The following is a 17,140-nucleotide window of genomic DNA, read 5'->3' on the forward strand; positions in this document are numbered from 1 at the left end:
ACTGTCCATTTTTATTCCTGTGTGTGTGTGTGTGTGTGTGTGTGTGTTGGTGTCTGCCATGAGTTTTAAAAGAACTATGTGAGCTAGTGAATGGGACTAAATTGAGCTGGAAGCATTTGTTAAAAAGATAACTATTACCTGCCTTAATGATATATTTAACCTCTCAGTGCTGAAGGTCAGTACTTTCGAGGTAAAATGTAGGTATATAATTGGTGTCAAATATCAAGAGGTCCTGATTGAACAGTGTCAAGAGGTTAATACAGCTGGGCACGGTGGCTCATGCCTGTAATCCTAGCTATCAGTAGGCTAAGATCTGAGGATTGAAGTTCAAAGCCAGCCTAGGCACTGAAGACCCTGAGACTCTTATCTCCAATTAACCACTAGAAAAGGGGAAGAGGGGCTGTGGCTCATGGGGTAGTGTAATAGCCTGGAGCTGAAGAGTTCAGGGATAACACCCAGGCCCACAGTTCAAGCCCCATGACCCACAAGAAAAAAAAAAAAAGAGGCTAATGCAAAATCTTAAAATATATGTATGAGATTTTATTCAACTATCAATAGTTGCAACTTAAACTAGAAGCAAGTAGACAGAAAGAAAAGGGGCAGAAGAAAGTTCATAACTGTTCAAACTAATTTCAGTATGTAAGGATTGAAAAAGCAGAAGAAAAAAAATCACCCAATATTCAATGAGAAATGTGAAACAGGTCTGGGGGAACACACAGGATGGGGGCGCAAATGCACAGGCACTTAGATGACATATTAAACTGCAATTCCTATCTATAAATTCACTCAGAAGCTTGGATCTCTTCTTAGCTAAACTTCAGCAAGACTCAAAGAGAGAAAGCAAATGCACATTCTGCATTCTTCTCCTTTTCAAAGGCATCACTAGTTGGGACACAGAGTCCAATGGCAAAACTGGAGGCCATACTTTTTATAAATAACATGTCCATTTTTTTCCCAACTGATAAAGTCTAGATTCTAAACTGTTTTGTATTAGGTTCAGGCAGCCTTCTAGCCACTCTAGTGGTAATATGAAAAGCTAGACTCAACATTCAGTCAAGTTTGTTAGCTGCTTGGGAAGCCCAACACATTCTCTATTTCACAGTCAAGGGCTGGGGACCATTTTCAGCAGCACTTCCTCGATGCCCACGTCAGATGGATGTAGAAGCAGATATGCCCAATTGAGGAGCTCTTACCCATCACAAATCTTAACTACGCCTCTAATCCTACCCAGCAAAGGAGAATCACTATGTGATTGTTTAATTGTAAGAGGAAAAGATTTACATTTTAATAAGGGGCGATCATCCTACTATCCAAAAGCTGAATTTAAAACATTAGCTTTAGAAAGGTTAAAGAGGAAAAACATCTTTGAATATCTAGGAGGCCACCTGAGAATAAAGTATCAGGCTTACTTGAAAGATGTATTGAAGTATCTGAAAAGGTGGGGAGACACTGTGTCTAAGTGTTTATAGTTATCATCTCTGGGGAATGATTGGAATTACAGCCACAGCCAGCCCTATGACTTCACTGAAGGTGAAAGGTCTTCGGTGGGCACTGCCAATAACTTCATGCTTTTATAAAGCCTGAAGGTTTCTGAGGGAGCAGGAACCATGGCAGTAAATTTCCCCAGGGAGCAAGTTCCATAAGAAACAGGCAGACCTTGTTCCAGACAGGACTTCACCTGGGGAGACGAGGCTCCCAAAGGCTCTCAGAGTCACACCTATCCACGTTCCAGAACACCAGGCTACATGTGGACCCTGTTAAAGGGCTTTGCCCATTACCACTATACTCCAAAGAGCTGGTGACTAGAACTTACCTTGCTGCTAGCACTGAGAGGAAACAAGTGACATAGCCAAGTGACTGAGGAAGGTTTCTCATACAAGATGACCAGTGTAAGCAAGTATCAATAGACAAATAAAAATTACCAACAGTTATAGTGGAGTTTAATAGTTATTGTTTTTGAAAATGGGCCTTGAAGAATAGGTAGGATTGAAAAATGGAGGCCTCTCTCCAGAAGGGTTGTGTAATTAAGGCAAGAGATATCTGGCAACAGGGAGTGGGTCATTTTGTTATGCTGGAGTTGAATCCTCTGTAACAGATCTGATTTCTAAGAAGACTTAGAGGTCCTAGAAGCCAGGAACTGACTGTACTATGAACTTAGAAAGAGGGACTGTATTCTAACACTTCTTCCAATCCTTATGGATCATGTCGCTAATCCTCACACTGTGTCCATCTTCTCAATGCTCAGAATAGACAGGGCTGCTACAAAGACCAGGCTGACAGAGACAGAGTGTTTGCTTATGAAGAAGGCAGATGCACAAAGAAAGAATGAAGAGCAACAGCTTCATCTTGATAAGTACCTAATTCCATTAAGAGTCTCCTGGCATATATTAATCATACAAGTCAAGATTTGTTTAGAGACCACACAGCTGAAAGCTAAGCTCATAAATCAAAGCCCTGTCCCTAAAAGAAACACTAATTACCCTCCTTACTAACTTCCCCTCCCACTTCGAGGTCACCCACACTGACATGGTAGGCAGCACAGGTCACTTACAGCAGTGTATGCTAAGTATATGGCGGATCTTACATGACTGCAAGGGGCTCAGTTCATTCTACAAACCACAGCTTTGGAAACATCAAAATGACGCTTCCACGGGTGACTACAATTGCTTACCAGGCACAAATATTCCAAAACAGACAAGGATTGAATGGTCTGTGCCTTATGTTTTTAGTCAGAAGGCAAACACATGAATTTTCCTAAAGGAATACAAACAGAAACAGAAAAAGTAGAATTCTAGAAGACTGCATATAACTGGGTATTTAGGGAAAATATGGAGCTAATATTTAGTGTGGGGGGGTGGGTAGGGAGTAATAGGATTTTTCTGCTCATGACTGCTATTTTACCATTTGAGCCATATTCTTAACTTTTAAAGCTATGAATAAAAAGGTGAGTGCCAATAACAAGAACTTTTTTGGGGGTACTGGTCCTGGGTCTTGAACCAAGGGCCTAGGCATTGTCCCTGAGCTTTTATACTCAAGGCTAGCACTGAACCACCACCACTCAAGCCACAGCTCCACTTTCAGCTTTAGATATGAGTCTCCCAAATGTTCCTATGTGGGCTAACTTCATGATCCTCAGATCTCAGCCTCATGAGTAGCAGGATTACAGGTGTGAGTCACTGGCAGGCAGCCAATAACAATTTTTGTTGTTGTTACTGTTGTTGTGGGACTTGAACTCTGGGCCTATAGTCTACCACCACAACAACTAACTGGCCACTTGGAAAAGTTTATACTCTTAAGTTCCCATACGTCTGGAACGGTACTGAAAGCTGATGATAATAACACGAACCACAGAACACTGGCCTCTCTTGCCGCACATGCTCTTGGGTCTGTCCTGCTCTTGCATGAGTCTGGATATGTATGTGCTTGCTATAGTGTGTGTGTGTGGGGGGGTGATCATTTCCAGTTTACTTTTTTGGTCAGTGGTGAGACTTGGACTCTGGGCCTGAACACTTGCTGTCCCTGAACTTTTCAGCTCAAGGCTAGTACTCTACCACTTTAGCTACAGTGCAACTTTCAGTTTTCTGGTAGTTAACTGAACATAAAACTCTCACTGACTTTAGTGCCTGGACTGGCTTTGAACCGTGATTCTCAGATATTAGCCTAAATAGCTAGTATTACAGGCATTAGCCATTGGCACCTGGCTATTGTTTATGTTTTAAGTCTAATGGAACACCAAGAAAGATAAAATCTATCTGATGGAGATTTTCTTCTTAAAAAAACAAAACAAGGGCTGAAAGCATAGCCTAGTGGTAGAGTGCTCACCTAGCATGGACAAAGTCCTGGGTTTGATTCCTTGGTACTACATACTCAGAAAAAGCTGGAAGTGGTGTTGTGGCTCAAGTGGCATAGTGCAAGCCTTGAACAAAAAGTGCCCAGGCCCTGAGTTCAAGCCCCAGGACTGACAAACAAACAAACCAAAAAACCCCAGAAAAACTTATTTTAATCCTGAGAGTCCCAGTAGGCCAGAAAAAAAAGGTCAAAGAGGTCCCCAAGGGATTTACAAGACTAAAATAAGCCTAACACCAGCTGGCAAAGTATCCAAAGGGTTAGTATGTAAATGAGAGCATGAGAAGCATGGAAGAACACAGGGTTCCCTTTCTCTGGGGTTATCTCCCCTACATGGAATCCACCTCTATTCCCTTAGCTGGAAATCTCACCATATCATGTGCCAGCAGAGGCTCTGACTCAGAATTAAACACAGTAGTTCTTTGTCTTGAACAAGTAGTTTCTGGCTTGAACTCAGGTCCTGAGTGTTGTCCTTGGGCTGATTTCTCAAGGTTAGAGTTCTATTACTTGAGCCGCGGCACCACTTCTGGCTTTTTTTTCCCCCCTATGTATGTGGTACCGAGGACTCGAACCTGGGTCTTTGTGCATGCTAGGCAAGCACTCTACCACTAGCCAAACTCCTGGCCCCAAATATATATGTATATATGTATGTATGTATGTATGTATGTATGTATGTATGTATGTATATGTATATATGCATATATATACATATATATCTCTATATATATTCATTCCTCCCCCCACCCCAGTCCCAGAGCTTGAGTGTTGCCCTTGGGCTTTCTCCTTGGGCCCTAGAGCTTATTTGTTTGTTTGTTTTTGTGGGTCATGGCCACATGAGCCAAGCCTTCCTTCCCATTTTCTAGAGATTAACTGGAGATAAGAGTCCCAGGTCCTTTTGGGCCCAGGCTGGCTTTGAACCTTAATTCTCAGATCTCAGCCTCCTCAATAGCTAGGATTACAGGTTGCCCTGCTGAGCCCTAGAGCTTTACAGCATCGTTTCTGGCTTTTTCCTTGTCAAACTTTTGGTCTCTCTAGAAACTATTGTTTTGATAGAAATGTTCTCTGAATCTAACCTTACAATGTTCCTTAAATGGACCTCTAGTAACTTACAGGTTGTTGTATAAGTTAGCTATATAGCAAAATCACCATCCTGTCTGGTCATCTGGATATAGAGACATTCCATTCATCTGTGCTTAGTTTCTAAAATGGCATGTGATGTTCAACTCACAAAGTACCCATTTAAATATAAAACCAGGGCTGGGAGTTTGGCCTAGTGGTAGAGTGCTTGCCTAGCAGGCACAAAAACCGGGGTTCGATTCCTTGGTACTACATACATTGAAAAAGACGGAAGTGGTGCTGTGGCTCAAGTGGTAGGGCTCTGGGCTCTGTCCAAATGCTCTACCACTTGAGCCACAACCCCATTTCCAGCTTTTTCTGCTTTTTCTGTGTATGTGGTATCAAGGAATCAAACCCAGGGTTTCATGCATGTTAGGCAAACACTCTATCACTCTACCATGCTCCCTGTCCCTTAATTGTCTAATTTTCATAGTCGTCATTCTAAAATCTCACATATTTTTGCTTTTCAGCTAGAAATAATGCCATTTCAAATCATTTATTACACACTCAGTAGAGGCAGAAAGGACTGTTTCGGTAGCCATCATTCAAGGGGTCAGCAAGTCACTGTCTAGCCGTAGCTGGAATGAAGGCAGCGAATGCTGAACACCACCGTATGGAAAGCAGCAGGGTGAACTCCTCAAAGCCCAGATCTCCGCCTACTAAAATCAGATTTATTTTTTCTTCTGCAAATGATTCCTGACACACAGGCAAATATATTCTAATGCAAACAAGAACAAGCAAATACACCATTCCTGTTCTAGCACTGAGATAATCTATTTCCTCACCTGGATAATCTACTTCCTCCAATATAGTTCCTTGGAGAAAAGAGAAAAACGGTAAGCTATAAACTAGCTACTCGGGAGGCTCAAGTGGTAGAGCATGAATGAGCCTTAAGCTCATTAAGCTTAAAGACAGTGTTTAAGTCCTGAGTTCAAGCCCTAGAACTGACTAGAGCTCCCGCACTAGTCACTCCCCCCCACACCCATACACACAAGAGTAGAAAAGCAATGAGGTGCTCTGAGCTCTCTAGCTATCACCAAGATGGTCAAGGCTAACAGAAATAGACAGCCAGACCCACATTTTTGGATGACAGGTGACTTGTCCCTAAATTCACTGGCCCTGGAGCACAACCAATATACTGCCAGAGAAAACTGTTTGACAGCTGTGTCTCCATTTCCATAGTTCCTTGTCTTAGTAAAAGTAAATAAAGCCTTGGTAAAAAGTACTGACAGAGGGCTGAACGCTAAGACTTCCCAGGAAATACCAAGGAAAGTGGTTTGGAATGGAAACTCTATTAAAATAAAACAACAAGGGCAGGAGTTTGGCCTAGTGGTTAAAGTGCTTGCCTAGCATGCACGAAGACCCGGGTTCAATTCCTCGGTACCACATACATAGAAAAAAGCCGAAGTGGTGCTGAGGCTCAAGTGGTAGAGCTCTAGCCTTGAGAAAGTCCAAGGACAGTGCTCAGGCCCTGAGCTCAAGCCCAGGACTGGAAAAAAAATAAAAATAAAAATAAAAATAAATAAAACAACAACCAGTTAACCTCTTCAAAAGCAACAAACTGATTCTGCATATCTGGTTCTTGGTTCAATCTATATATTTAGGTTTTCTAACATCAAAAGCCTTTTGAATCGCACTATGTAGAAATTACTGATCCCCAGTATCTCCTCCGATGGTTGGTTTCCCTACAGAAAAATAACTGCCATTCATTCAATAGGCATCTATTAAGTATCTGCTGTGCCAACGCTGTGTACCATGACACACATGGGAAAAGGTAGCTTCTGCCTCATTGAGCTTACACTGTGTTATGGTCACAATTAGACTGCTGCAAAAATTCAGAAAGTAAAATTCAGGAAGTAAATGTGCTCTACAAACTACAACTGACCATTTGCTATATATGTCAAGTATTCACTGTGTTCCTAAGGAGTACCTCTACCCATGATTTTAGTGGTTCATACAATATAAACTGTTTTGTTACTCTCTCCCCTATAGCAATCAAGATTGGGTTCTTTCCATTACCTTCTTTTGTTTTTGTTTTTTTTGCCAGTCCTAGGCCTTGAACTCGGTGCCTGGGCACTGTCCTTGTGCTTTCTCAAGGCTAGAGCTCTACCACTTGAGCCACAGCACCATTTCTGGCATTTTGCTATGTATGTGGTACAGAGGAATCGAACCTGGGTCTTCATGCATGCTAGGCAAGCACTCTACCACTAGGCTAAATTCCAGGCCCGTCCATTATCTTCTTTTAAGAAAGACTTCAACCTTTAGGAGTATCTTTTATTTTTATGATTTCCCATTTTGGGTCCTTTAAGTACTTGAGGGAAGTGAACTGGTCCTAAAAGCCCCCTCCCCTGAGCCCCAGAGGCTTTAGTTTCTGAACTGATTACTCTCCTTGCATCCTTCCAGAAGACAGGCCTTAAGCTTTAGATCCTAATCCTGCTTCGCCCCCACAATTTCCAACTACTGAGCTGGAATTTCCAGCTACCTCACTTTTTAGAATAGCTTGATCCAGCAACTTATTTCCTTACCTCCAGAAATTGGAGCTGACTTTACCTACTCCAAATCCCGAGTCAGGTCTGGTTTCCTATAAGCAACAAGGGGTCTTTTTGTTCTCCCAATAAAGAACATTCACCCCTAGATTTCCTTCTTGCTTTTCTAAGATTACAAAATAAGGGCTTCTTTTGGCTCTCTTTCCACTACATCTGTTTCACAGTTACTAACACGGAATCATTCAGAATCCAATGGCAATTAAAAATTAGTATCTAGGACCATGATCTATCTTTTCAATAGATACATCATTTTAAATTGTATGTGGACATCTTATAATTTGGGTACATGACTAATAGGAAGTATTATAATTATCCCAAGCAGCAAGGGCACACACACCAAAGAGCCTTCAGAAAGTTAGAAGTTACACAATAACCAGAAATCCTTGTATATATAAGACCTCAGAACTGGGTGTTGGTGGCTCATGCCTGTAATCCTAACTACTCAGGAGGCTGAGATCTGAGGACTATGATTCAAAGACAGCCGGGGCACAAAATTCCATGTGACTCTTATCTCCAATTAACCACCAGGAAACTGGAAGTGGTGCTGTGGCTCAAGGTGGTAGAGTACTAGCCTTGAGCTGAAGAGTTCAAGGATAGCACCCAGGCCCAGAGTTCAAGCCCTACAACTGACAGGACGAAAGAGAGAAAGAAAGAAAGGGAAGAGGAAAGGAGCAAAGAAGGAAAGAAGGAAAGGAGGAAAGGAGGAAGGGAGGAGGGGAGGAGGGGAGGAGGGGAAGAAGAGAGGAGGGGAAGAGAGGAGAAGGGGAGGAAGGGAGGAAGAAAGATTACAGGAGTATCAAAGTCTGAATGGCTAGCTAAATCAATCATTGTCACCAACAAGTTCTAGTCAAAGGGGAAAGCTGGCTACTATTTTAACAGTCATTATCTTCACCTTTTTGAAAGAAAGCTAGGGTCATAATATATAAATGCAAAGTTTATACGGGCTAATGAAGGGCGATGATACTAGGAACTCTCATATCATAAAACACTAACTACATTACAGAGTATTAAAAACAAATGCTTGGGGCTGGGAGTTTGGCTTAGTGGTTGAGTGCGCGTGCCTAGCATGCACAAAGCCCCAGGTTCGATTCCTCGGTACCACATACATAGAAAAAAGCCAGAAGTGGTGCTGAGGCTCAAGTGATAGAGTGCTAGCCTTGAGAAAGTCCAAGGACAGTGCTCAGGCCCTGAGCTCAAGCCCAGGACTGGCAAAAAAAAAATAAATAAATAAATAAAATAAAATAAATAAAATAAAAACAAATACTTCTCAACGTACTCATTGATAAACTAGAACATTATATAGCTTATTTAGAAATCATGTTTTACAAGTGTATTCGCTCAAAAAGTATTTCTGGGGCTGGGAATGTGGTGTAATGATAGAGTGCTTGCCTCCTTGGTACCACATACACAGAAGCCGGAAATGGTACTGTGGCTCAAGAGGTAGAGTTCTAGTCTTGAAGAAAGCCCATGGACAGTGCTCAGGCCCTGAGTCCAAGCCCCAGGACTGACAAAATAAATAAAGAAAAAGAAAAGAAAAATTCTATTAAGACACTGATCTGGCTGTGAAAGTCATTTCCCAGATAGGCGTTCAAGCTAAACACTCTTCAGTATTAAATGAGTGAGCCGATATATATTTTCTCCTTTTTTCTTTTTTTTGCCTTACCCTCTAGCTTTCAAGCCAATAAATATACCACCAATCCCAAGAGAAAACTAAGTTCTAAGTAATTATATTTTAGTGTGCCCAAATACTCTAGAAGTTTAGAAAGGAATAAAAGAGTTTTGAGTTTATGGGCTGGGAGTTTGGCCTAGTGGTTAAAGTGCTTGCCTAGCATGCACGAAGACCCGGGTTCGATTCCTCGGTACCACATACATAGAAAAAAGCGGGAAGTGGTGCTGAGGCTCAAGTGGTAGAGCTCTAGCCTTGAGAAAGTCCAAGGACAGTGTTCAGGCCCTGAGCTCAAGCCCAGGACTGGCAAAAAAAAAAAAAAAAAAAGAGTTTTGAGTTTATTACAATGTTATGCAAATTTCTACTTTCCTGGTAAGAAAAAGCTCTTTTGTTGGGCACTGACTGGCTGCTCATGCCTGTAATCCTAGCTACTCAGGTTGAGATCAGAGGATGGTGGTTGAAAGCTAGCCTGTGCAGGAAAGTCCATGAAACTCTTATCTCCAATTAATGCCAGAAATAGAGCTGTGGCTCAAAGTTGTAGAGTATTAACCTTGAGCACAAAAGCTCAGGGACAGTGCTGTGACCATGAATTAACACTCCAGGAGTGGCACACATGTACCCTCCCACCCCCCAAGCTCTTTAGTCTTCCACACCTTCAAAACCTCTAAGTGGGTTGGGATTATGCTGTAATCCTAGCTACTTAGGAGGCTGAGATCTGAGGATCAAGGTTCAAAGCCAACCCAAACACTAAGGTCCATAAGACTCATCTCCAATCAACCACCAGAAAACCAGAAGTGGCGCTGTGGTTCAAGTGGTAGAGCACTAGCTTTGAGCTGAAGTGCTTAGGGATAGTGCCCAGGCCTAGAGTTAAAGCCCCATAACAACAACAACAAAGAAAAAAAAAAGAAAAGAAAGAAAATAAACAAGGGGTGAAATCTCATGCTCTAACCTATCTGCACCAGACTAACTTCAAATACCCCTCCACCAGGGTTGGCTTTTCTGAACTACTGTAAGCGTGTGTAAGTGCACACAGCTGCTGGTCCTTCTACTAATTTATTACAGTTAAGTATACCCTTGTAACTTTGGCAAGAGTAAAGATTTTTAAAGCACTTAAGACATTTCTCTAGTAGAAAGGAAAGTAAATAATTTATAATTTCTGAAACTCAAGTATTTCCTCTGTAGATTTTAGCACCAAGAGCAAAAACATCAAACTGCTTCTAGCTGTATGTGCATTAACACAAAACAAAAATATAAAAACAGAAAAATAAAGCAAGTTGATAGATCTTTTGGGGGAAGGGAATGCAGGAGAAAAACATGGGAAGGGATAAAAATGTTCAACAAGTAATATACTGCTGGGCACCTGTGGCTCATGCCTGTAATCCTAGCTACTCAGGGGGCTGAAATCTAAGGAGTGCAGTTCAAAGCCAGCCCTGGCACAAAAGTCTGTGAGATATTTATTTATTTATTTATTTATTTATTTATTTATTTATTTATTTATTGCCAGTTATGGGGCTTGAACTCAGGGCCTGAGCACTATCCTTGCACTTTTCTCAGGGATAGAGCTCTACCACTTGAGCCACACCACCACTTCCAGCTTTTTTTTTCTGTGTATGTGGTACTGAGGAATCGAACCTAGGTCTTTGTGCATGCTTGGCAGGCACTCACTAGGCCAAACTCCCTGCCCCAAAAATCTGTAAGACTCTTATCTCCAATAAACCAGAAAAGTGGAAGTGGCTGGCTGTGATTCAAGTAGTAGAGTGGTAGGCTGGAGCTGAAGAGCTCTGGAACAGCACCAAGGCCAAGAGTTCAAGCCCCACAACCGACCAAAAAAAAAAAAAAAAGTAATATACTCAATGCCTTACAAATGTAACTGTAACTCCTCTATACAATTAAAAAAAAAATTAAAGCAGGCCTGGGTAGAAAAGTCCTAAGATGCTTATCTCCATAAACTACTCAGAAAAAGCCAGAAGTGTGTGTACTGTATCCAAGTGGTATAGTGTTAACCTTGAGCAAAAAAAAGCTCAGAAACAGTGCCCAGGCCCTGAATTCAAGCCCCAGGACTGGCAAAAAGAAAACAAATTAGGATTCTACAAATTGGAGACTTACTTCTTCCAGTGACTCCTCACACTGGATATAATTCAACCACTTTAACAAGTTGTCATTATATTAGAAAACAAAAACAAAACAAAAAACCATTAAACTATGGTGGTACGTAGCTGTAATCTCAGCACTCAGGAAGCTGAGGCAGAAAAATCTGGACTTTAAGGTAGGCTGTTCCATAGTGACTTCCAGATCAATCTGGGTTAGCCAGTGGGACTCTTTCTTGATCAATCTAATCAATCAATTAAAATAAGCACTAAAATGAATCTTCTGTTTTGGATACACAAAGAGCAGTAGGAATATGGAATAACTACAGAATATGGATCACTTTACATTTTGTTAGCTCAGAGTTCTGAATCTTTCCCTTAACCAGGAAACTAAAACAACTAACGATCACTAACCAGAACCCTCGGTCTTAGGTTGTACTTGAAGGAACTTTGCAAAGAAAACTGCTGACCTCTCAACCTGCAGGCCTTGAACTCCAGGACAGTGACAGTTCTGTGTCATCCCCCGACTTGCTAATCTTAAAGACTGCTGATGAGCACACAGCTCTGCTTTGGAATATTCCACACCTGAGGGCAATGAGGATGAGGCTAACTGGGAACATGATTTTGATACAATTTAAGGAAAAAAGGACACAAAACTACACATACAAGTCTACAGAAAAGAAAGAAATTGGAAACTGAACTACTTTCAAATGTAAGATTGCCAAAGATTAACACAGTGGAAAGTGGTGGCTCGTGCCTGTAATCTCAGGAGGCTGAGAACTAAAGATCAGGATCAAAGCCAGCCCGGGCACAAAAGGACCTGAGACTCTTAGCTCCAATTAATCCCTAAAAAACGGGACGTAGGGCTGTGGCTCAAGGGTAGGGTGGTAGTCTTGAGCTATAACGCCCAGGCTCAGTAGTAGGGCAGTAGCCTTGAGCTAAAGAGCTCAGGGACCCATGACCCGGGGGGGGGGGGGGGGGGACGGGGGGAAGGGGGGAAAAAGATGAACACAAACCTTAGACTGAAAGAAATATTTACAAAAAAACTCCGTATAAAAGACTTACTCAATCCCGGTGCTGGTGGCTCTTGCCTATTAGCTAACTCAAGAAGCTGAGGAGTTGGGAGATGGCCTAGTAGTAGAGTGGGCTTGCCTAGCATACACGAAGCCCTGAGTTTGATTCCTCAACCCACATACACAGAAAAAGCCAGAAGTGGTGCTGGGGCTCAAGTGGTAGAGTGCTAGCCTTGAGAAAGCTCAAGGACAGTGCCCTGAGTTCAAGGGAAAAAAAAAAGAAGCCGAGATATCCAAGTTCCCAATCCAAAGCCTACCCCAGGCAGAAATGTCTGTGAGATAGTATTTCCAAAATAACTAGTAAAAAGTGAGGCTAGAAATGTGGCTGAATTTAAATCCTGGTCATGCCTGTAATCCCAGCACCAGAGAGGCTGAAGCAGGAGGACTGCAGGTTCAAAGCTAGTCTGAGCTAGAGTGTGAGACCCTGAAATAAAAAAATATATAGGCTGGGCACTGTGGCTCATGACTATAATCCTAACTACTTGGGAGGCTAAGAACTGGAGGACTGAGTTCAAGTCCAGTCCACATGGAACATCTCTATGGAAGAAAGGTGGACCCAGTGGTATGTGCTCGTCATTCCAGCAGCTATGGGAAACCTAAAGTAGGCAGATCACAGGACAGATGAGCAAAAAAAACAGGAAGAGAGCCCCAACCTAAAAATAACTAATGTAAAAAGACTAGAGGTGTGGCTCAGTGGTACAGCAACTGACTAGCAAATGCCAGGTCCTGAGTTCCAACTCTAGTGTCAATAATAATAATAATAATAATAATAATAATAATGCTATTCAAAATGCACATGGAGCTCTTAACAATAAAAAAATTTAAAAATGAGCTGGGCCAGATTTCAACAGAAACCTCATCAAGGATGATAATGTATGATGGCAACTAAGAATATGAAAAGATCGGAGGTAGGAAGGACAGTGATTGATTAGACATTATTGTAAATATGTGGCAATGTAACAATGAAATTTCCTATACAACTAATAAAAAATGTACAAAAATATTCTTTATCATTTGCCTCTCAACCAAGCTTCCTTCAGTAGAAATGAATGGATCAACATTCTGCCTTATTCAACCTGAAGAAGAAAAGAGCTACCAAGCCTCACAGAAATATTTATTTAATAAATACTGATGTCAAAGCCTACCTCTGGCTCAACTGGTGCTCTACTGTTTGAACCACACTTCACGTTTAGCTTTTTGTTGGTTAATTTGTAGAGGGAAACTCCTAGATACTTCTGTTCATATTGGCTTCAAACTTCAACCCTCCAGATTGCAGCCTCCTGCACCCAGCAGGGATTTTAAATGTGTATTCTTTTTTCTCTTCCTTTTTTTGTCAGTCATGGGGCTTGAACTCTGGACCTGGGTGCTGTCCCTGAGCTCTTCAGCTCAAGGCTACTGCCCTACCCCTGGTTCCACAATACCAGTTCTGGTTTTCTAGTGGTTAAATGGAGATTGGGGTTGTCATGGACTTTAGTGTCTGGGCTGGCTTTGAACTGTGATCCTCAGATCCCAGCCTCCTAAGTAGTTAGGATTACAGGTATGAGTCACCAGCACCTTGCTGGAAAATATTTTAAAATTTACCACTGGAAAAAAACAAATTTGTCTTGGCAAAGCTCAAGTGGATAGGCCTGGCATATGTGAGTCTATCAGTTCAATCCCTAGTATAGGAAAAAAAAGTTTAAACAAGCCTTACTCAAATATACATTATTCCTTTCTAATAATTATTCCTTTCTTAGTTAAAATAAATGATTATCTTCATCCCTTCCCTTTTTTTTGTCTAGGATTTTTGCCATGTTAGGAATAAGAACATTTTTGGCGACCAACATTGTATCTCTGTTTTTAAATACATTTAGGTAAAGAATCTGTAACACAAAGCTAAAAGAAATAAGGTCATTTTGTAAGTATGAGGCATTTGGACGGGCTTTAGGCAAGCTCTATCTTGCAGAGTTGCCTATAGGCAATACTTACTACTCCCCAGTTCTCCGCCTACCCCCAGACTTCTTTACCTCAGCAGTCTGTCACCTTCTCAACACTGTCTGCATTTCCTGAGAGATTTATAGCTTGTTCATTCATTTATTTCACAAACACCAAGTCCTCCATTTCTACAGACATAAAAATGAATTGATTCTGGTTCTGGGCTCTAGAGTTTACAATCCACTCGGGTGAAAGGTCTTCAAAACAAGCAAGCACTATATAAGCAGGGTCAGCATACTTTGTTTAAACAGGGCCAGAAAGTAAATAGTTCTGGCTGTACACAGGACACAGTCTCCGTCCTGGCTACTCAACTCTGCTGCCATGGCATGAAAGGATTCAATGACAGTATGTAAATGGATGAGAGTGGCTATAGTCCAACAAAAATTTCATTTACAAAACCAGGCATGAGGCCAAATTTGACCTGTGTGCTGCTGTGTTTGCTAACCTATGGGAAACGGCATCCTAGGGCACATCCATCAAAGCTCCAAGAGCTTCAGAAAAGACCTGCAGGACTATCTATAGGCAGCCTCCCAGAGAATGCCATCAAAGATTTTCTGGACAGCTACAGAAATCGACATGATTTTCCTTGAAAGTAGTGGACTAGTAATTAAATGTTTCCTTCAAATGTCAGTGAACTGTTTTTTCAAAAGTAGCAATTCTCAACCAATCATGGTAATGAGCCAGACAGACCTAGAGAATGTTTTAGTAATCTATTACTGCTGTAGCCAACTGCTAATGAATTAATACAGTGCTGGTTTTCAACTTTTTCTTTAACATTTGAAAAAGCAGTTGGAAGCAGCCCTGTGAAAGTGACAGCCAGATTGGAACTGCTTACACCTCTAGAGTGTCTGCAGAAGCCAAGGGGTATCCTGCACAATGACATTAGAAGGAGCCTTAAGAGACTACAGGGTCCAGGCCCTCTTGCATCTACAGAGGACAAACAAACCAAACAGATTAGATCTATATCCCTCAGTCTTATTAGCACTGAAACACACATGCAATCAAACAAGAGGAAACAGAAGAGACAGGCAAGGGCGAGAGGAAGGGAAATAAGGCCTCCTTCAACCAAGCTGTATATGTGCTCAGCTAAATACCTCTAATTGTTGTTCAGGGGATTATTATGGCTTAAAAGTATAATTTTGAGGCTGGCTGTGGTGGCTCACACCTGTAATCCTAGCTACTGAGGAGGCCGAGACCTGAGGATCAAGGTTCATAGCCAGCCTAGCCTGGACAAGGAAGTCTGTGAGATTCTTATCTCCAATTAAACACTAGAAAACCAGAAGTGGCACTATGGCTCAAGGGGTAACCTTGAGCTGAAGAGCTCAGGGACAGCACCCAGGCCCAGAGTGCAAGCCCCACAGCTGACAAAAATAAAAAGTATAATTTTATAATACTGGTATTAAAATTCCACTATATAAATGGATGCTCAGCAAACTAAAATTCTCCCCCTTGTTATATAATTAGATCATCCTTCAATATTTTTTTTTTTTAGCCAGTCCTGGGCTTGAGCATTGTCCTTGGACTTTCTCAAGGCTAGTGCTATACCACTTGAGCCTCAGCACCACTTCTAGCTTTTTTCTATGCATGTGGTACCGAGGAATCGAACCTGGGTCTTCGTGCATGCTAGGCAAGCACTCTACCACTAGGCCAAACTCCCGGCCCTCATCCTTCAATTTTTATATTAGAATTGAAACTAGTCCCATGCAAGCAAATAAAACTACTCAGATATAATATTCTCTATGTATTTGCAGCAAATTGTTCTGTAAAATGGTTATGATCTGCAGCCTACAGGGCTTTCTCTACTGAGGACAGAGACAGCAGTACAGCTAATCAGCACCAGGACTAGCGCCCAGACTGCTCTCTCAGCAACCACCATCAGAGGAAAGCTGTTTTGGCTTAACTGTTATTCTGACATGTCTTGGGGCTTGAACTCAGGGCCGAGCCACTGTCCCTGAGACTATTTGTGCTCAAGGCTAGCTCTCTACCACTCGAGCCACTGCTCCACTTCCCATTCAGGGATGGTTAATTGGAAATAAAGAGTTTTATGGACTTTCCTACCCAGGCTGGGTTCAAATCGCAATCCTCAGATCTCAGCCTCAGGAACAGTTAGGATCACAGGCATCAACAACATGAATGGGAAAAATGTCCTAACAATGTGGCTGCTGTCCTGCGTCAGCAACAGCATGCTTCCAAAAGTTCATGTGCACTATGAGACTTCTGCTGCCAGGCACAGAACAGAAAGACGCTCTCCTTAATCCAGCTGCCAATCAAAACATTGAAAACGACAAGATAAAATAATGGCATTCGGTGGGAAGTGGATAAAGCTAGAGTGAATCATGTTGAGATAAGTCAAGACTAAAGAATAAAAGGCGCATGGTATCCTTAATATGTGGAGAGTAGATCCAAACTGCACAAGAGCGATGACCAATATTTGGATACCCAATGTTATGGACATGGTCTTGGAGATATAAACATAACTACATAGACATAAAAATCTATTAGAGGTATATACTCTATAGACATAATGTTTTATTCCATAGATTAATGCTTAATTTTAATTATGTTCTAAAACCTAACTGCCAGTGATTGTATACAGAGATTCCCTTCTTAAATACTTGTTTGTTACACATGACATTTGAAATGTGATGTAAAAATCAATGTTAATAAATGCTTTAATAAAAGAATTCATTTTGTGTCAGTATGGAGACTTGAATTCAGGGCTTTGCTCAGCTCTTATACTCAGGGCTGGTGTTCTTGAGCTATGTCTCCACTTTGGGATTTTTCTGGTTAACTTTTGCTGATTTGTGTGCTCGGGTTGAATTCTGTAACTCC

The 17,140-nt window shown here is 41.6% G+C and overlaps 1 protein-coding gene across 1 annotated transcript in view; it reads right to left on the bottom strand.

The window, feature by feature from the left end:
• Maco1 (macoilin 1) overlaps nt 1-17,140 on the bottom strand; it is a 63,776-nt gene that overhangs the window by 14,505 nt on the left and 32,131 nt on the right. The gene's annotated exons all lie outside the window — the stretch shown is intronic.

The sequence above is a fragment of the Megascapheus bottae genome, chromosome 6, assembly GCF_031878675.1.
Source record: "Megascapheus bottae isolate mThoBot1 chromosome 6, mThoBot2.hap1, whole genome shotgun sequence".
In the NCBI taxonomy this organism is placed as follows: domain Eukaryota; kingdom Metazoa; phylum Chordata; class Mammalia; order Rodentia; family Geomyidae; genus Megascapheus; species Megascapheus bottae.